The sequence below is a fragment of the Heteronotia binoei genome, chromosome 21 (assembly GCF_032191835.1).
Source record: "Heteronotia binoei isolate CCM8104 ecotype False Entrance Well chromosome 21, APGP_CSIRO_Hbin_v1, whole genome shotgun sequence".
NCBI classification, from domain to species: domain Eukaryota; kingdom Metazoa; phylum Chordata; class Lepidosauria; order Squamata; family Gekkonidae; genus Heteronotia; species Heteronotia binoei.
In genome coordinates this window covers 22,145,820-22,166,524 of record NC_083243.1, presented here as the reverse complement: position 1 = coordinate 22,166,524, position 20,705 = coordinate 22,145,820, and the positions used below count along the sequence as shown (strand labels likewise).

Genomic DNA, 20,705 nt, shown 5'->3' with positions numbered 1-20,705 from the left:
GCCATTCACAGACCTTAAAAGGTAAAGGTAGTCCCCTGTGCAAGCACCAGTCGTTTCTGACTCTGGAGTGACAACGCATCACGTTTTCATGGCAGACTTTTTTACGGGGTGGTTTGCCATTGCCTTCCCCAGTCATCTACACTTTCCTCCCAGCAAGCTGGGGACTCATTTTACCAACTTTGGAAGGATGGAAGGCTGTGCCAACCTTGAGCCGGCTACCTGAACCCAGCTTCCACCAGGATCGAACTCAGGTTGTGAGCAGAGCTTGGACTGCAAAACTGCAGCTTACCACTCTGCACCACGGAGTTCTTTCATTGCCATTGCCTTCCTCAGTCACAGACATTACCAACCTCTTTTATCCAATCTCAGCTATACTTATCGCCCAGTTACTTAGGCATCTTGACTCTAGCTTGTCCTTCTTGGCAACTAACCCCCTGCCCTCTCTACCTATATGTAAGGCTTGAAGAAACCTGTTTCAATGCATACACATGAATTTATACCCAAAATTAAATTTTGTTGATCTTAAAGGTGCCACTGGACTAAAACTTTTTTCTATTTATTGATCTAATCATTGTGATAGCGTTGCTCTATTATTTTTAGTAAACAGAGCACATTTTGACATAGGTATGAAGTTTTACCTCACCCATTATCCTTCTAGAGATAGACACTAGATCCTGTCTATACATACATACTATTTTGTGAATCTTTCTGAGAAGGCAAACATTCTCCTCAATTATATTCAAGAGTGATGATGCAATCCTTCAATTAAAAAAGAAGTACCAGCGATACTTTGACATGACATTTCACAGCTGTGATTCTTTGAAAAAGTTATATGGCAATAAATGCTAGGGCTGCTCTTGATAAAAGCAAGTATTTTGTTTTGTCAGTTTGAAACTCCAGGAATTTGTTCTGGGTTTACTGGCAGGCTTACAGCACAATTCTAAATGCTGTCAAAGAATAGCTTAGGACACCAGCCAGCATAATTCAGACATTCATCAGCATATCTCAAAGGTACGTCATGGGTGCCTAAGTATGCCTTCACCACACCAGTGCAACCATAAAGTCAGGATAGAATTGAGAGGCATCAAGGTGTACTGGGGGAGAAACAGGACTTATTCAGTACTCTACGCTGTCCACCCTGTGTCTCAGCAACTAGGGGGAATACACAAGTGACAATTATAGTGTATCTTGAGAATTTTTCTCCAATTCATGAAAAGCAACAGCTTGGGATACCAACCAAGCCTGCAGTGTGAATCACAGTTTTTCTAAGCACTATATAAACCCCAGAAAGGCCACTTACAGCTCAGGTGATAGGGTGCTTTGCATGGGGTTACATCTCATTGGCCTTGTACTACATGCACACTTAAAATATACATGGAAGGATTTGGGTGACAGGAATCCTATAAAAAGAGACCTCTGCGCAACCAGCCATGGAAGAGAACAAACACTGTTGCAGCACACTGTTAAAACTGCTCTGCTCAGAACCCTTACAGCTACTGCATTTCACAACAAACACCAAACGAGAAAGGTAAGGACAATGCACTGCACAAGTTAAGTGTAGGCGAAGGGCCTCCATCTCAAGTCATGACTGCTGCAAACAATTCTCTGCTGCCCTGCCCCCCCAGTCTCTAGCCTGTATATTGCCTCAGTAACCCTCCCACCCTCCAAAGCTGCTAGAAGTAAATATGCACAGTTCAGAAAACAGGGGTGAAGGTGGGGATCAAGAAGAAGGGACTGGATTTATACTCTGCCCTTCACTTGGATTCTGAGAGTGGCTTACAATCTCCTTTCTCTTCCTCTCCTCACAACAGACACCCTGTGAGATAGGCAGAGCTGCGAGAGCTCTTTCAAGAACCAAGACTGACCTAAGGTCACTCAGCAGGTGCATGCGGAGGAGTGGGGAATCAAACCCAGTCCTCCCATATTAAGATTTTGTGCCTGAAACCATTACATCAAACTGGCTCTCAATGTACAGTCAATGCACTGTCCTGCTGAAGTACCCTTCCCACACACAAGTGAAAGATTCAGAGAGTGCAACCGCAGTCTCAGGTGACTACCTCTAATCTTTGCCGCTGTTGGCCAAACACTTAAGGTGGCCATTATCCTGCATCATCACAACTCCATGGAGCAGCTCCAGCAAAACATGCAGATACAGTTAAAGCACAGCTACCTAAAATGAAAACAGATAAGGGTTGGGTTGCTGAGTCTACTATGGCTCTAAACACATGTATTCCACCCTGGGGAAGTAACAAAAAAAAATTGCGAGAGCACCATGCACAGAGGGGGCTGGAGCCCACTCGCTGTTTGCTACTACTGTGGGGTAGTACTCATTGCTGTCCTTGTGCCTCTTTGCAGGCAGCCATCCAAAAGGGGTGGAGGCTAGGCTGAATAAAAGTGGGTGGCAATAATGAACTTCTTTACTGCAGCAGAGTGACAGTGCACAGGGGCAGGCAACCAAAATCACTAGTCAATCCACATGCCAATTAGCACAAAAGGCTCTCCCTGAGCAATTATGCTTGAATTGTGCCTGGAAGTCCTGGTAGCTGGTTCCATGAGGGGCTTGAACTGGGGAATCCGCAGTATGTTATACACGCAGGTTTCCCACACTCCCATGCCTTTCTCTGCAGTCCTCCCAGCCCTGGATATACATGGCTGGTTTCAATACCACAGTTCTTGGGAGATGGGTGCTCATTTGAGCGTCGACAGCTCCAGAGTCTGGGAAATGTAGTTCTAGCCCTCTCTCCTTATTCCCTTTCACTACTGTTTCAGTTGTTGGTGACCAAAATCAAGAGTTCTGCCTTCTTGTCAACATCTCTATATGACCGCTTTCTTACAATGAGCTGTTGGGGGGATCACAAAATACCTTCTGCGAAGGTGCAGCTATATGCTGAGACCCCAGTGCCTACACCCTCATTGCCTAATGCCTCCTTAGCCACCCCCCTTTTTTCCCAGGAGAGAGTGGCTGTAGTGGCCATGTTGTCTTTCCCCATGTTTCTCTGCCTGGTGAAAAGAAACACGGTTTTGAAAGGGGACTCGACCTCACAACTACGCAGCTTCCCTATCACAACAAAGTGAAGGGTGCTATGGTCTCTCCCTTATGTTTTGCTTGTGGGCTACAGCAAGCTGACATCAGAGGGCTGTGTCTGCATTGGTTGACCGCTTTCATCTCTGGCCATCACAGCGGCATCATCATACCACACTGTGACCTGTGGGTTCCAGCGGAGTTGCTATGGGCTTGGATGCGGTTGCTATGCTCTCTGTCCCTTGGAGTTGATCTCCCTTTTCCCTATTTCTCCTCTACTGAGCAAGCATAGGATACCAACTGGCAGCACAGAGATCAGAAGCTTAGGTCTGCACTGCTATTCTGACTGGTTTCTCAAAGAAATCACCAACTGCCTATTATCAGTTACTTGATCTGATAAAACTTGGTTCTTCGAAGATTCAGCTGGGAGAAAACTACACACTTTATTTTTAGTTATTGTCCTGCAGCCAGATTACTGCTCCCAGCACTCATGTGCATTCCATGCCATAGGGTTGTAACATCAACTGGTACTAGCTGAAGTACAATACTAAGGGGGGGGGGGGGAGAGTGTATTTTTAAGGAGCTCAATTTTTAAGTTTACACAAGCACAGTGCCCTCACCACTGCAGCGTCAATGTAGCTGATCAGTAGAGAAATGAAATACTATAACAGCTGATATGCTGTCAACTCAGGAGTCTAACACCAGCAACACTCACACAACAGAATGCTAACACCGCCCTGTGTCAGCCAGAATGCAAACAACCTATGAAGAGTGATGCCAACATGCCTCCCCGACATCTTTCCCCCCACCAACCCACAGAACACAACCAAGCAGAAAACAGACAGCACCCCCCACTGTATGGAAGACTGTGGTGCATGCACTAAAAGCTCTGTAATAACCACACTCCTGTAACTATAATGTCCTGAGTGGGTTTTTTCTGAAGGTGGGGGAATGCCTGAGGTGCTGAGATCAAGCTCATGAGGGGGGCTAGCTACTAGACAGCTTGGAAAGTCATCCCAGGAACAGCTACAGCTTTGCATGGTCAGACCCAGTCATGGAGAATTCGCAACTTGTTGATTGGCTGCTCCACACTTTGTAATCTTTCCCACAAGGCCATCCCTCTGCTGTGTTCATAAGGCTAAATATCAGCATCCATTGTTATTCATCCTAGCAACCCTTATCTTCCTATCTGCCCCTTCATTGTTTATCATACAGCAGCAGTTATCATGAAGATCATGAACATGGATGTGTGCAGACACTGGAACACTGAAGACACCTGAAATTAGCAATGAACAAAGGGTGGGCACAAAGTCCTATTTACCAAGTCACATTAAAACAGAGATGGCTATGAAGTTCAAACATTTATTGAACAGCATGAGGAATGGAGTTTCGAAGGAAAGTCAAATGTACAGAGCTGCCAACTCTGTTGGTCTGGAAAGACTCCTGTACCTTCAAAAGATGCACTGACAGACAGCACTTCATGCCTGAAGGGGAAAACGGTGCTGATCAAACAACTGCCAAGCAGTTTACAATGGTGCAGGAGCCAGGTTATTAGAACAAGAGAGCTGGCAAGCTCACGGCATAGCAGTTAGAGGCACAGTGGTGACTGCAGCTGTTGATCATGTTGCATATTCAGCAGATGACTGGTACTGCACTGTGTATAGAATCCATCCTGGCCTCTGTTAGAGGGCTGCCTGCAAAAAGCCAAGAGGCACAAGGATGGTGAATGAGCAACATCCACAATAATGATGGACAGCATGTGGACTCGAACACTCTGCACGTGGTGTGGTCTATGGATTGCAAGGCAGTAGCACCACTTAGGTGCTCTTCCAGTTCCCATAACTCCCCTCCTCCCTTGGGATTCCTATTCTTTAGGGCTAGGACTAGGATTCCCATACTTTACTACAGGGGAATGTAACATGGTCACTGGGTCATCTCTTGTAGGGAGCTGCACAGGAATTTTGTGTGCAGTTTCTGTTTGGGCTGCTCCATGATCACACTAAATAAAAAGTGTAACGAATGTCTACCTAGCAACAGCAATGGCAGAGTTGCCGTGCTTCCTGTTTCCCTGCATGCAGGGATATACCAGCATGTCATCACAATCATGTAGTACTGGTGTTCTGCATACATTTATGGTGGGGAGCTTATTGCCTTATGCACATATACCTCATTCCACCTATGCGAGACGTATTGCTAGATACTGCTGAGAAAGGAAGGGCTACTAAGCAAATGCACAGTAGATTCATCAGGGGAGGAAGGGGGGGGACATGCTTAGGAGACAAACTTAGAGGCAGAATCCTTTTGCTTACCTGCATGGGGTAACATTGTATTTGTATTTCCAGTTGGAAGACTAGAGGATGCAGGTCGATGCCTTTGCTGTGGAGTACCTCTAAAGCAGGGGTGTCAAACATATGGCCTGTGGGTCAGATCAGGCCCCCGGAGGGCTCCTATCAGGCCTGCGAGCAAGTCTGCTTCCTTCTCCCTTTCTTCTGTGTCATACCTTGCTTTGCCAGGATTTCTCAATTGCATAAAAGCTACAGAGCAATGCCTCTATTTTCTCCATTGGCTGAGGTTCCTCTCTTGGGGAGGAGGGGTGGGGAGGGAGAGCTTGCTTTGATATTGACCACAATATTGCAAGTGTGCTAGTACTTTAGGCATGTTTTATTTTAGGTTTAAAAAAAATTCTTTGTGTTTGTCTATGTTCTTTATAAAGTTTATACCTCTGCTACCTGGCATTACATTTCATGACACACATGGCCCGGCCCAATAAGGTCTCATTTATGTCAGATCCGGCCCTCATAACAAGTGAGTTCGACACCCCTGCTCTAAAGGTTCTGGCCAAAGCAGCTTTGGCAATATGATGTAACAAGGCTAGCTCTCCTTCGCTACCTGTTTGTGCACAGTGCGGTTTCTCAACAGTTCACATCAAGAGATGTGCTAGATGAGCATAACGTAAGGCCAGAGAGGCATAGCCCATGCTGGGATCACCATCACAGATACTTGTGTCCTGGCTGGGCTTTATATAACGGAGCTGTGATTGGCTGCAGACTTATTTGGAACCCCTAAGCTTTTCTGTGGCTGATGGATGGGAGGCAATTTTTTCCCCATTCCCATCAAGTACAATGGGAGCATTTATACTTATGCCAGTGTTGACACTAGTGGTTGTTATAACAACACTGGGATATAGACTGAAAGGGCTTGAGATGTCAACTATGTTCTATTACCCCCAACCCAGCATTGCTCATGTCTCACTGCTATCCTAGTGTGGGGCTTAGTTGCCATCCAAAGCAGTATCCAGACAGTCTTAATACTGCACAATCGTTGCTCACACTAATGCTGGCACAAGTAAAATATTTCCCAGTTGTTTGAGAGGCTGTTTACGCTCTGGTGTGCTACTGTAAGACAGAACAGAAAATAGACAAATACAATATGACTTTCCCTTCTGGTAAGGCACAGCAGTTATTCCTCAGTATCTAAAAAAAAGTAGTGCATAGTGTATTTTTGGTAATATACTTCAATCAGCCAAATGGTTAAAGGCAGGTTTCTTATGGTATGAAGAGTCCCGGAACACAAACAAATCTTTAAGCAACACAGCATTATCTGACTTGCATTTCTTAGTGATCAAAATTCTCTACCCCCTTAGTTATGTCTAAAAAAGGACTTTTGCATCTTCATTGACCATAACACCTGGCACTCTTAACAGTACGAAAGATATTCCATCTATTATTTTGCAAGGAACCAAGGGAAACTGGTCGTTATAATCCATCTCACGCTACCAAAGTTTTGAGATAACTTTTCCTTGATTCGTACTGGTTTATATAAGAATTAGAGGGATGGTAGCTTTGTGATCTGTATCTGGAGAAAATAAATTACTGCTAGGGAAATAACAGCAGGTTAAGCATCTGCTCCTATCTATTGTAACAGCTGAACAGTTGACAAAAACGGAGTCTCTGTTATCTTTGCTAAGCCCAAGAAACTGAAAGTTCTGGAAGAAAATAAAACCTTACCCTTAAAAATTAAAAGGCCAGAATAGTTCAGAGATGATGCAGGCAGGGTTCATCCACAACAGTGATCAAACACAGCTCTGGTAACAGCCACAGTAATCCTTTCAGTCGAGTGATGCAACTTCAGGGAAGAATTAGACAAACAGTTGGTTACTATAACATTTTATAAGGATGATCACTAACACAATGGGCTTGAACATTCCGATGATTATTTTTGTAAGCTTTGCAAACAAATATTTAATGACTGTTGTGCATAATGTTCTATGTCTGACCAAAGCTGCTACTTACAGGTGTCAGTCCAGATGCTATGTCTGAGAATTGCAGAGACAGAACCGAAGGCAGCTACCATAATAGTACTACTGTTACCTACGAGGCTATCCCCTACGATTTGGCTGCCAGAGGCCTGGAGAAAATATCCAGTTTCATATCAAAACAAGGGCCCCTACTCTCATATGGAAGTAAGTTCAGCTGCTGGAATGCTCCAAGGAACACACTGATCAAATAGGCCTTCTGTCTAAACTCTCCAGATCTAACTCACACCCATGGCCATGAGTAATTAACGTGAGTTTGCCAAACAAAAACCAGAGACTCCAGAGCTCTCTCCCCAAGACAATTTTCCCCAATAATTCAATCACTTGCGCAGGGAAGATCATCAAGCTGCTGGTCGGCCTTTGTTAAATCTTCCCAAGGAAGTCAGTTTGCCACTCAAGTACCTCAGTTACTCCTCTCTATCAGATGAAGGGAGCTACTGGGCTTCAATCTAACTTTTCTCCTATAAACCAACACAGCTACCTACCTGAAACCACCCTAAGTTTTCCCACTGTGCTCTACTATCCCACCTAGCAGGGCCATATATGGATGTTCACATCCCTTGGAGGGTACATCTGTCTGGACTCACCTAAAATTCAAACGTATTAATAGGAACCACGTGCACTCTTGAGCTAATCCCGATGCAGATACTAAACTCTGCACAGAATTGAACGAACAATGGAATTTCTCCACTGAAGTATAGCTATTTCAAGGCCTATAAACAGAAGCCCTTCCAACTTTGGAGTACATTCTGCTAGTGATTGTGAACCTCCTTGGCTTCACTCCTACTGAAATCATTGAAACATCTTTTTTTGCTCCTGGATTGACAGCTCTTGAGTTGGTTTTAGTTTTCTGGACTTTGTTTCAAAGGATTTCCCCACCTTGGACTACTTTTTCATTCTCCTCTCGCAGACCACACTGACTTTGACTTTTCTCCTCAGGATAAACAATGTATGACTTCCCTTTAGATTCCCCCATTTGTACCTTGATTAGGCAACAAATAAGGGGTATGCAACTAGGATTGTGTTACCGTATTACAACACTGTTTTTGCTTTCCTTGCATTTCATATTCTAGCTTTGTACTGTAATAGAGGACTAAAGATTTTCTTCTTTGAGTTCTTTCTGTCATGTCTTTGTAAGTGAATTGTGCTAGAAAATGATCTGTTTATACAACAGACTGAAATTGTCCCAAATAATTATCCCAGTAGTACACAAATATGGTTCTCTTACACATGCAGACACTCTTACAAGTGACAGACCTGGGCATGGAGACCAATTTGGGTAGCACTAGTTTATGCTTGAGGAACTCTGTGGCGCAAGGTTGTAAGCTGCAGTACTGTAGCTCAAGCTCTGCTCATGGCCTGAGTTCGATCCCAGTGGAGGCTGGATTCAGCTAGCCAGCTCAAGGTTGACTCAGCCTTCCATCCTTCTGAGGCCGGTAAAAGGAGTACCCAGCTTGCTGAGGGTAAAGTGTAGATGACTGGGGAAGGCAATGGCAAACCACCCCATAAGAAGTCTTCTAAGAAAATGTCATGATGTGATGTCACCCCATGGGACCTAACAACTCAGTGCTTGCACAGGAGACTACCTTTACCTTTTAGGTTGCGCTTAGAACAGCACGGGACTATGTTATCCGCACAAGATATTCTCAACTATGTTTAAGCATTAAGAGAGCTACCAGCTACGCATGTAATGTCTTTAGCCCTGTACTGTGTTATGCTATGGGGGCTGCACGTGCACTTTTATCACTCAGTTACATGCCCAGGGACAACCGGCAGCCACCCCAGGAGAAAGCAGCATAGCACATGACCACTGGAAACCCCTTTTCTTTGAAGACTGAGAATTTATAAAGCACTCTGACAGAACAGTAGCACTAGGAGTCCATAAGCAGAGCAGCACAATAGATCAAATGTACATATGTTGTAATAAGGGAGAACTTTGGTCCCAGGAGCATTTCTAAAGACTGCTAGAAAATCAAGTGTTTTTACAGAAGGCTACCACAGAAGATGGAAGGGAAGTGGAGGGACTCATTTGCTGAGACTCATACCCCATTTTCAGAAAGACCTTACACAGATCATTTACAGCAGTTCAAGCAAACCCTTCAACACAAAACTGAAGTTCTCAAGCAGGCAAATGGTAGCTAACAGCACGACCTTCCTCCCAAACAGACACATGCAGCTGACCCAAAAATACAGTCCAGTGCACCATGGGAGAATGCAAGCAAAGCTCCCCATTTATTCTTGCTGCTGCTTCTGTTGGCCGTTTTGTTTTAATGAACAGTCTTGGATTATGTTATTTGTGTTCAAATATGCATGCATGTTGTGGATAGAAAGGTAATGGTTGAAGTTTCAGAAATGAAACAAACATATTCCAATCCAGGCCTCTAAACGTCACGACTCTTGTGAAGAGAAATTATATATCATGTCTACCACCAGCGTGCTGGTGATAGATATAAATGATTAAGATCAGATCAAAGCCTTGCTCTTTAGAGGGAATGCAGAAGTCTTGACACTCATGATACAGATATAAAGCACTTCAGTGTTCACTGCAATTAGTGTATTCTCTTAAAGGGATCATTAATGCAGTTAAGTGTTCATAAATTCTGAAACAAGGTACCAGAGCAGCCTGATATTCTCCTTCCTTTACATTCTGCTTCCTTCAAAAGTAAAACCCAAGGGAGTCAGGCTTCCATATAGCCCGCACAAAGAGAAACCAGACAGAACTTCCTGGAAGCTGCTGCCTGCACCTCCCACAGTAGCAAGGCAGAAGCCTGCAATAACATTTTTGCCCTGGGTAGAGAGAAGTTTCTCTCCTTCTCTCTCTTCCTTTAGCACCTAGAACAAAATAGACAACTTCAGCCCACTGTTCTCCAGGCTGCCAAATAGCCTCTTCAAAGACCCAGATTTCTCTCAGGCACCTGAATGATCACTACAAGGGCTTTTTTTGTAGCAGGAACTCCTTTGCCTAAGGCCACACACCCCTGACGTAGCCAATCTTCCTGGAGCTTACAGTAGGCCCTGTATGAAGAGCCCTGTAAGCTCTTGGAGGATTGGCTATATCAGGGGGTGTGGCCTAATATGCAAAGGAGTTCCTGCTACAAAAAAGCCCTGATCACTACACTCTGTCACATTTCCCCAAACTCATTGAGATTCTCCTCCCCCAAATCCCCATCTAGCACTGTAACAAATTAGATTTCACCTTAGTTCCTAAGTATATTCTAACTACCCCATACAGAATATTAAGAACAATTTTGACAGAAACTGGGCCTCTACAACAGTCCAGCCTTTGTCCAGTTATCCAAGTATCAATACTCTTTCTTGAGGGACTTTGTCCATTTATCCTGGTCCCACCATTCAAACTTCATAAATGCCCTCCACTTTCAGAAGATTTCCACCTTTCTTCAGACAGACGTTAGAACCCCTCCAAGTCCCAGTAGCTGCCATTTTATAAATTCCACTTCCCTTATACAGAAGCCTAACCCTAAATCTGAACTAGCTTGCTCCATTTTATATCCAGGAAAACATTTCTCCCTCTCTATCTACTGGCATATAGCAGCGTTTCCTGACTTATCATCCAGTTTTTCCAAATGATGCAGTTTCCAAGTCTTCTCACACACCGTCTTAATTTCAAATTTAATCACAGTTCTATACATTTATTGTAACCATCTGGGCTCTGTTTTGTATGAAGCACCCCCTTATTTCACCAAATAGTACATAAATGTAATCTATATCTCTCCCACCTCAAGCTAGATTTCAAATTCAAAAGGGGGTTTTCACCTAAATAAAGAAGTCTTATATATCCTTTCCAAATATTGCACCCCATCACCCCTTTTACTTGATTTTCTGCACACCACCTCTTTATGTTGGTCAGAACCCTAGGTTTATTCTTTCCCCCTATGACAAATATCTGGTGCTTATACAATCAACTCACCAGAACTGTAAAGATATTTAAAATTCCTAGGTGCCCAGTTGGCCGGACACCTAGACTTTCCAGTTCTGCATCTCACCATGCCCAGCCAAGTCTCATCCACCTTTTTTTTTTGCTTTCAATCTGCAGCTTCTACCTCTCAGATGCAATTTACACTTCTCCATTCCCACATTCCTCTCCAGACTATTACCTGTAGCCCCAATCTCCAGCCGACACCACTCCAAACTCAGAGCGACTATCCTCCTGCAAAATATCCAACAGTATTCATATCAACATCTTCTGTTTTCCTTCCACCAATTTCTAACTCTAGTCAACTCCTCCCTCCCCCAAGAATCAGCCATTTCTAACTTCCTTTCAAGACCTTGACAGAACTCACCTGAACCCACACAGAAAAAACTAACACTCAAAAGCCCCTTCTCCCAGGCTTCTTCTCCTATAACTTCGTCCAAGCTAACTGCCTTTCAGTATTAACTATTTCTAGTCAACACCCACAAAAGGCATCCTTTCTCTATGCAAAATTGTACGTCTCCCATCTACACTCTCCCAGCTCAACACCTCTGATCAGCTACAAAATACTTAGCTACCGCTTGGAAATTTCTGACCCATTTACCTCCTCCGCATTTTTCAGTTAGTTCTTTCTACCTTAACCAGTCAGCAGTTACCATCTCCTCCTCAGATCACCTACTGCATTCTTAGGGTCTTACATCTTTAAGAAACTCAAAGCTCACTTATTCAGCATTGAATCATGAAAGGTTATACCCTGGAAAATTCTGTTAGTTAAACAGCTACCAAACTCAGATTTTGCTCTACTACTACAGACTAACATGGTTATCCCTAAAACTATATCTTTAAGTTTCACAAATGAATACCCCAGTGCAGTCATATTTGGATATGAGAGACTTAGGTTCCAATCTGTTCTATATGAGGGAAATTTGCCTCATCTACTTCACAGGGTTGTTGTGAAGATAAAAATGACAGACAACAACTGAGGAGAAAGGCATGACATAAAATAAATAAATCAGGAGCTCTGTCAAACATTTTCTGGCACAGTGTGCCAACTTCCATAACACAATCACTATCTCCTAATACTGGTTTTCAATCAACCAGACAAAACCTGACCCCACATGCAACATCTATCTTTCTCTCCAGGGAGAGTCAATTTGGTGTAGTGGTTAAGTGCGCGGACTCTTATCTGGGAGAACTGGATTTCATTCCTCACTCCTCCACTTGCAGCTGCTGGAATGGCCTTGGGTCAGCCATAACTCTCGTAGAGTTGTCCTTGAAAGGGCAGCTGCTTTGAGAGCTCTCCCAGCCCCACCCACCTCACAGGGGGAGGAAGATAAAGAAGATTGTGAGCTGCTCTGAGATGCTGAGATTTGGAGCGGAGGGCAGGATATAAATCCAATGTCATCTTCTTCTCCATAACCTAACCCCATCTACTTCCTTAAGTACTCTCACTTATGTGCTGTGACACTTTATTTACGTTATAAGGGTTGTATAGGGCTGCAGCCTCCATATTCCATATTTTCTGCCATTTGCTCTTCCAATTCCATGCCCACCAAATATTTCTAATGCTCAGCAAACCACAGTATCATCACTTCATCAAGCAAGCCCCATCCAACTACTAACCTTCCAAAGCTTCATGAACAGACACACCCAGCATCCCCCACCCCTAGCCTAGTCAGCTCCTAGTACTTATCACCCACCATTTTATTCACCACGGTGTTCAGCCTCTTCCATCATATCTTGCTATATGATAACCTCCTTCCGAAGACTCTCTAAGGAAGTGAAGGGAGAGGGCACCATCATTAGGAGTTGTTAAGCCCATTTTATTTGTGGTATTTAAGCTGCAGGCCTTTTTTGTTGGGAGGGGCAGTAATGGGGGGGGTTCATTTATCTCGCATATCTTTAGACACAAAAGGTTATCATGCTGCCTTTCTGCCCAATAAGATCCACTGACAATTAAAAACAAGGCATTATAAACACAGATCAGCAACCCAACTTAAAACTAATTTTTCTACTGTACTTTCAATTTAAGGTTTTGTTTAAAAAAATTTCTGAACAGGCAAGCCACCTGGAACCACAAGAGAAAAAGAGGGTATAAATATTTTTAATAACCGCTAGCTCACACCCCCCCCCACTAAATCTCACAGCCCCAAAGACTGACCTACCCTGCTCGCCCCCCTGCAAGCAGTTTCAAGTCTCTGCAGACACCGCCTATTTCTGCAGCCCAAATCCTTCCTCCCCAACTCCACACCTTCAACCAACTCCACCCCCACAGCAGCCCCAGTGTCAGGCACTCTCGAAGCCTCCCTCTCCAGCACCCCATAGCAAACAGCACCATTACCAGCTACCCCGCACCCCGTCCCCATCAGGGATCCCGTTCAGGCATCCAAAGACGACCCACTCGCCCCACAGAGAGCCCCACTCAGCCAGCTTCTACGGCCCCCTTGGTCCCCCAACACACATTTACCTCTCAGCCCCGCTCTCTCCATTCACCTTAGAGTCCCCTAGGTCCCCCCACCCCACACATTTATCTCAGAGCCCCCTCAGCACCCCCATATTCACCTCACAGCCCCCTCTCTCTCCATTCACCTTAGAGTCCCCTCAGTCCTCCCCTCACCCCACACATCCATCTCAGAGCCCCCTCAGCTCCCCCAAATTCAACTCTCAGCCCCCCTCTCTCCATTCACCTTAGAGTTCCCTCAGTCCTCCCCTCACACATCCATCTCAGAGCCCCTTCAACTCTCAGCCCTCCTCTTTCCACCTTAGAGTCCCCTAGGTCCACCCCACCCCACCCCACATATTTATCTCACAGCCCCCTCAGCTCCCCCAAATTCACCGCACAGCCCCCCTCTCTCCATTCACCTTAGAGCCCCCTCAGTCCTCCCTTCACCCCACACATCCATCTAAGAGCCCCCTCAGCACGCCAAAATTCAACTCTCAGCCCCCTCTCTTCACCTTAGACCCCCTGGGCCCCCCCACCCCACATATTCATCTCAGAGTCCCCCTCCCCCATTCACCTTAGAGCCCCCTGGCTCCCCATATTCACCTCATAGTCTCCCTTCCTATATTTACCTAAGAACCCCCTCAGCCCCCAACCCCCACATTCCCCTCAAAGTCCCTGCACCTCCCCCAGCATTCACCTCAGAACACCCTCGGTTCCCTCCCATTCACCTTAGAGTCCCCCTATTCACTTTAGAGGGCCCCCTTGTCCCCCCAGAGCCCCTGCGGCCCCACTCCTAGCATTCACCTCAGAACTCCAATATTCACTTCACAGTCCCCCTCTCTCTATTCACCTTAGAGCCCTCTCGGTCCTCCCCTCACCCCACACATTCATCTCAGAGCCCCCTCGACTCTCCCAAATTAAACTCTCAGCCCCCCCTTGGTTTCCCCCCCATTCGCCTTAGAGCCCCCTCAGTCCCTCCCCATATACGTCAGAGCTCCCAATATTCACCTCAGAGTCCCCTCTGCCCCCACCCAACATTCATCTCAGAGCACCCCTTCCCCCATTCACCTCAGAACCCCCTTGGTTCCACCCCCATTTGCCTTAGAGTCCCCTCAGTCCCTCCCCATTTACTTCAGAGCTCCCAATATTCACCTCAGAGTCCCCTCTGCCCCTCCCAATCATCTCAGAGCCCCCTCGGTCCCATCCCACCTTCACCACTCAGCCCCCCTCTCTCCAGTCACCTTAGAGCTCCCCCCCACCCCACACACAGCCCCCTCGGCTCCCCCAGATTCACCCCAATCCCCCCCCCGCATTCACCTCAGAACCCCCTTAGTTCACCCCCATTCACCTTAGAGCCCCCTCAGTCCCCCCATTCACTTTAGAGCTCCCTTGTCCCCCCCACCCCACACACAGCCCCCTCGGCTCCCCCAGATTCACCCCAATCCCCCCCCCGCATTCACCTCAGAACCCCCTTAGTTCACCCCCATTCACCTTAGAGCCCCCTCAGTCCCCCCATTCACTTTAGAGCTCCCTTGTCCCCCCCACCCCACACACAGCCCCCTCGGCTCCCCCAGATTCATCCCAATCTCCCCCGCATTCACCTCAGAACCCCTAGTTCGCCCCCATTCACCTTACAGCCCCCTCAGTCCCCCCATTCACTTTAGAGCTCCCTCGTCCCCCCCACCCCACACACAGCCCCCTCGGCTCCCCCAGATTCACCCCAATCCCCCCCCGCATCCACCTCAGAACCCCCTTAGTTCGCCCCCATTCACCTTAGAGCCCCCTCAGTCCCCCTATTCACTTTAGAGCTCCCTCGTCCCCCCCACCCCACACACAGCCCCCTCGGCTCCCCCAGATTCACCCCAATCGCCCCCCGCATCCACCTCAGAACCCCCTTAGTTCGCCCCCATTCACCTTAGAGCCCCCTCAGTCCCCCTATTCACTTTAGAGCTCCCTCGTCCCCCCCCACCCCACACAGAGCCCCCTCGGCTCCCCCAGATTCACCCCAATCCCCCCCCCGGCATCCACCTCAGAACCCCCTTAGTTCGCCCCCATTCACCTTAGAGCCCCCTCAGTCCCCCCATTCACTTTAGAGCTCCCTCGTCCCCCCCCACCCCACACACAGCCCCCTCGGCTCCCCCAGATTCACCCCAATCCCCCCCCCGGCATCCACCTCAGAACCCCCTTAGTTCGCCCCCATTCACCTTAGAGCCCCCTCAGTCCCCCCATTCACTTTAGAGCTCCCTCGTCCCCCCCCACCCCACACACAGCCCCCTCGGCTCCCCCAGATTCACCCCAATCCCCCCCCCCGGCATCCACCTCAGAACCCCCTTAGTTCGCCCCCATTCACCTTAGAGCCCCCTCAGTCCCCCCATTCACTTTAGAGCTCCCTCGTCCCCCCCCACCCCACACACAGCCCCCTCGGCTCCCCCAGATTCACCCCAATCCCCCCCCCGGCATCCACCTCAGAACCCCCTTAGTTCGCCCCCATTCACCTTAGAGCCCCCTCAGTCCCCCCATTCACTTTAGAGCTCCCTCGTCCCCCCCCACCCCACACACAGCCCCCTCGGCTCCCCCAGATTCACCCCAATCCCCCCCCCGGCATCCACCTCAGAACCCCCTTAGTTCGCCCCCATTCACCTTAGAGCCCCCTCAGTCCCCCCATTCACTTTAGAGCTCCCTCGTCCCCCCCCACCCCACACACAGCCCCCTCGGCTCCCCCAGATTCACCCAAATCCCCCCCGCATCCACCTCAGAACCCCCTTAGCTCGCCCCTATTCACTTTAGAGCTCCCTCGTGCCCCCACATGCCCCCTCCCGGGATTCACCCCACAGCCCCTCGGACCCCCCACTATTCACCTCAGAGTCCCCTCTGCCTGCCCCCCCGCCACATTCACCTGAGAGTCTCCCTTCTCCCATCTCACTTCCCCCACCCCGAGCTCCCCCTTCTACTCTCCCAGCCGGAGACCCCTAAGCCCGACGCCACCTTCTCCTCCTCCTCCCCCCCTGCTCTCCTCCCGCTTTCCCTCCGGAGCCGTCTCTTCTTCCCTCAGCCGGGCTCACCTGCCGGGGAGTTCCAGAGCGAAGGGAGACGAGGAGCCCTCCGCCTGCCGTGCCGCGCCGCCCCCCTTTCGCCCGGCCGCTCTCCCTTGCAGGGCTGCGCGGCGCCGGCTCCCCAAGCCAGCCAGGGCTCCCTCTCGGAGGGGCTGGGACAGACAGCTGTCTGCGTGCTGCGCGGGAGGGAGGGAGGGAAGGAAGGAGTGGGAGGGCGGAGGCGGCGGAGTGAGCCAGCGAGCGAGCGAGCACCACCCACCCGGCCGTCCACCGCCGCCGGATCCCGGCCGACAACAGGAGCCGCCGCCGCTGCTCCTCCCCTTCCCTCCTCCCGCACGCGCAGCCAACGCCACAGGCTGGGGCGGGGCCAGGCGCGCGCGGGGACGCGCGCGCGGATGCATCTTCTCTGTCTCTCTCTCCCACCTCACGCGTCACTCATCATTGGTCAGCCCCGCCTCACCCTGCCCAGCAACCGATTTCTGACTGGTTACCTGGCTCCCGGGCACCGCTTCGTCTCGCTCGCCAATAGGAAAGCGGCCTCGGGCAAAAAAGGGGCGGGCCATTCCTAGGCGGAGAGCCAATGAGATGCTGGTGCTCTACTTCCTTTCTCCCTCTCCCCCTCCCTTTTTTCTTTCTTTTGCTCCAAAAGGGTTCTCTTGGGTAAAGAAAAGGTGTGTTTAAACGAGTGGAAGAGCTAGTTCTGTTTGCTCACCTGTAGACGGCATTGCCTGGGAAGGCGTTAGATGAGTTTGCCCAGAATTAAAACCCAGGGGGAAGAGTCCTGTGCAAACGACCGCAGCGTTGGAACCCGATCCCCTGCACTTTCGCTCCGTTGCACGCTCACTTATTTCAAAGGGAACAGAACAAAGTAGGAGTCCGGTAGCACCTTTAAGACCAACAAAGTTTTATTCAGAAAGTAAGCTCTCGTGTGCATGCACACTTCTTCAGATGAGGGAATGAGGTACAGTGAGCAAAGCTACCTACAGCCGGTAGGCAGTGGTTTAGAATGCAAAGTGGTACAAAATTAACATCCAATGACAGAAAAGTAAAATTAACATATTGAGAAAACCATTGCTTGGGTAGCATTAGCATGGGAAGCCAATAAAACAGTAACGTGTCAGAATATGAGGATGTTTATTAATTATTCTATTGCTAGTAAGCCTCGGCCAAAATGAGGTCATTTCTCAGAACTTTTCCCCGTCCAACTAATTTACCTTTTAACATACATATAAACATCATTCTAGTTTGGCATTAGAAAAAAAAACGCATATTAAAATACAGAGAAAGATGGGTTTAGTCTATGTAATGAGATAAACAGCCAATATCCCTTATTTGAGTATGTCAATGCAAAAAACATGATTTTGATCAATGTTCTCTCTAAGCTGCAGAGTCTTGTGAGCAAAAAATCTATTTTTTGAGCTACTGGTATTAAAGTTGTGAACTACTGCATAAATTTGCTTGTTCTGGGGCTATTTTTCTTGCGCTAAGACAAATATGTGTGATATGAAGGCCAAAAATCTGTGAGCTAGATCACGCTAACTCAGAGGAAACACTGATTCTGATACACTGAAAAGAGAAATACATTTGGAATACGGTGCCTATATAGCCATATTTCAAAGGGGCTCACTTTCACTTCTTACATGTGTCTAGGACTGCGTGCAACCGGGCACTTTCAGAAGCGACCCTGCGTTGTTTGCACACGCCCGCCGACGCCGTTCCTTGCAAAGTGCCAGCGAGTCACCCCGCAGCGGAGGTGGCCGCTGCGCTGGGGTTTTGCAAAGCATCGGGGCGCCCCAGGGGCAGATCTGAGCGCGTGCTTCACGTCCTTCACGACGCTGCTCGTTGCAAACTGGTTTGCGACAAAAGCATGCCACGAAATGGGACATTAGTCACTCTCATGAGTCACTGCGAGTCTTTGCAAATGCACGCCGCCGCTGGGCCCCTCCTCGTGTCCCAACCCTCCGCCGAGGAATGAAGACATATGGGACCAGCCCGGATCTAGCGGCGAGGAATGCTGAGCTTCGTATGCCTGCGTAACGTCGTTTTCCAAGGCCGGTCTCTGCAGCATCCTCAGCTCAGCCCTTGCAGTTTTTCCAACCGGAAGTTGGAGAGGGGAAAAAAAAAACTATGCCAAGTTTGGAAGGGGCGTGCCTCGTCTGCCGCTACGTGGGGAAATGAAGCGGACGAACTTTTCCCTTTGGGTGTACTGCGCCTGCTTCGTTTCTGCTTCCCGGGCAGCCTTGGGAAGGCGTGGGGGTGAATAGCAACCTTTTTTGGAAACCCTTTCCCCCCCCCTTCCAGGTGGAAAAAAAAAAAGCGACTCCAACGATGCCAACTGCAAGTTGGCGTTTCTTACGCAATCTCTTCTTTGCGACACGGACAGAACGAAAGCTCTTGATTTGGGCTCGGGATTGTTAAACGTTAACACTTGCTCAAATGCCTGCTGTTAGATTTCGCAGGCAGACACGCTTCCAAGAGGGGTGCCAGCCTCCAGGTGGGACGCGGGGATCCTTCTGAATTACAGCTCCTCTCCAGACTGCTGCAGAGGTCAGTTCCCCTAGAGCAGGTCAAACATCTGGCCCGGGAGCCGAATCAGATCCCCAGAAGGCTCCTATCAGGCCCCCAAGCAACTGGCTGTCATCTGCTTCCTTCTCCCTCTCTCTAGCTTCCTTCTACATCACAGCTTGCTTTGCCAGGCTTGCTCAATCCACAGGAAATACAGAGCAAAGCCTCTATTTTCTCCATTGCCTGAGGCTCCTCCCCTTCCTGGTCCCCTGGGGAAGGCAGGAAAGAGCCAGAGCTTCCTTTGCCCGGTTCCCTGGATCCCATGGGAGAAATACAAAGAAAGCATCTTTAAGGCCTTTGAGTGCTTATGTTTTAAGCATGTTTTAAGTTTTTTTAAAAAATCTTTAATTGTGTTTGTCTGTTTCCTTCATAAAGCTTATATCTCTGCTATCTAAGATAGGTACACATATGGCCCGGCCCAACATGGCCTGGCCGGACAATATCTCATTTATGTCAGGTCCAGCCCTCATAACAAATGAGTTTGACACCCCTACCCTAGAGCTTTGTTGTTCAGTCACAGTCAAGTCCGACTCTTTGCGACCCCAAGGACCAAGTCACACCAGGACCTCCTGTCTTCCACCATCCTCCAAAGTCTGCTCAAATTTGTGTTTGTTACATCAGTAACACTGTCCAGCCATCTCATCTTTTGCCGTCCCCTTCTTTTGCCTTCTGTCTTTCCCAGCATCAGGGTCTTCTCCAGTGAGTACTCCCTTCTCATTTGGTGGCCAAAGTATTTGAATTTCAGCATCTGACCTTCCAGGGAATAGTCAGGGTTGATTTCCCTTAGGACTGACTGATTTGATCTTCTTGCAGTCCAAGGGACTCTCAAGAGTTTTCTCCAGCACCACAGCTCGAAAGCACCTATTCTTCTGCGCTCGTCCTTCCTTATGGTCCAGCTCTCACAGCCATACATTACTACTGAGAATACAGTCGCTTTAACTATACGGACTTTGTTGGCAGGGTGATGTCTCTACTTTTTATTATACTGCCCAGGTTTGCCATAGCTGTCCTAAAGAGCAAACGTCTTTTAATTCCATGGCTACAGTCACCATCTGCAGTGATCTTGGATCCCAGAAATGTGAAGTCTGTCACTACTTCCATGTCTTCCCCTTCTATTTGCCAAGGAGTGATGGGGCTGGATGCCATGATCTTAGAGCAGGGGGGGGTCAAACTTGCTTAACGTAAGAGTCACATAGAATAAATGTCAGATGTTTAAGAGCCAGAAGACAGGAAGGAAGGAAAGCAAATAGATGAGAAAAGAGGGCGAGGTGGTGTTAAATACTGGGTTCAATGCATCAGAGTAAAACAGGAACCATGCTTTCTTGATACTACATACTAAGACAAAAGGGCAGGGCCACCACCCCACTTATATACAT

General features: G+C 48.1%; 1 protein-coding gene across 1 annotated transcript in view; it reads right to left on the bottom strand.

Moving 5' to 3' along the window:
• LOC132589303 (SERTA domain-containing protein 2-like) overlaps window positions 1–17,147 on the bottom strand; it is a 35,797-nt gene extending 18,650 nt beyond the window's left edge. Inside the window, exons 1-2 of the mRNA XM_060262011.1 lie at window positions 16,774–17,147; window positions 7,030–7,147 (exon numbers count right to left, since the gene is read on the bottom strand). The gene's annotated coding sequence lies outside the window, so the exon portion shown is untranslated. The remainder of the gene's footprint in view (window positions 1–7,029; window positions 7,148–16,773) is intronic.
• Between the last annotated feature and the right edge of the window lie 3,558 nt (window positions 17,148–20,705).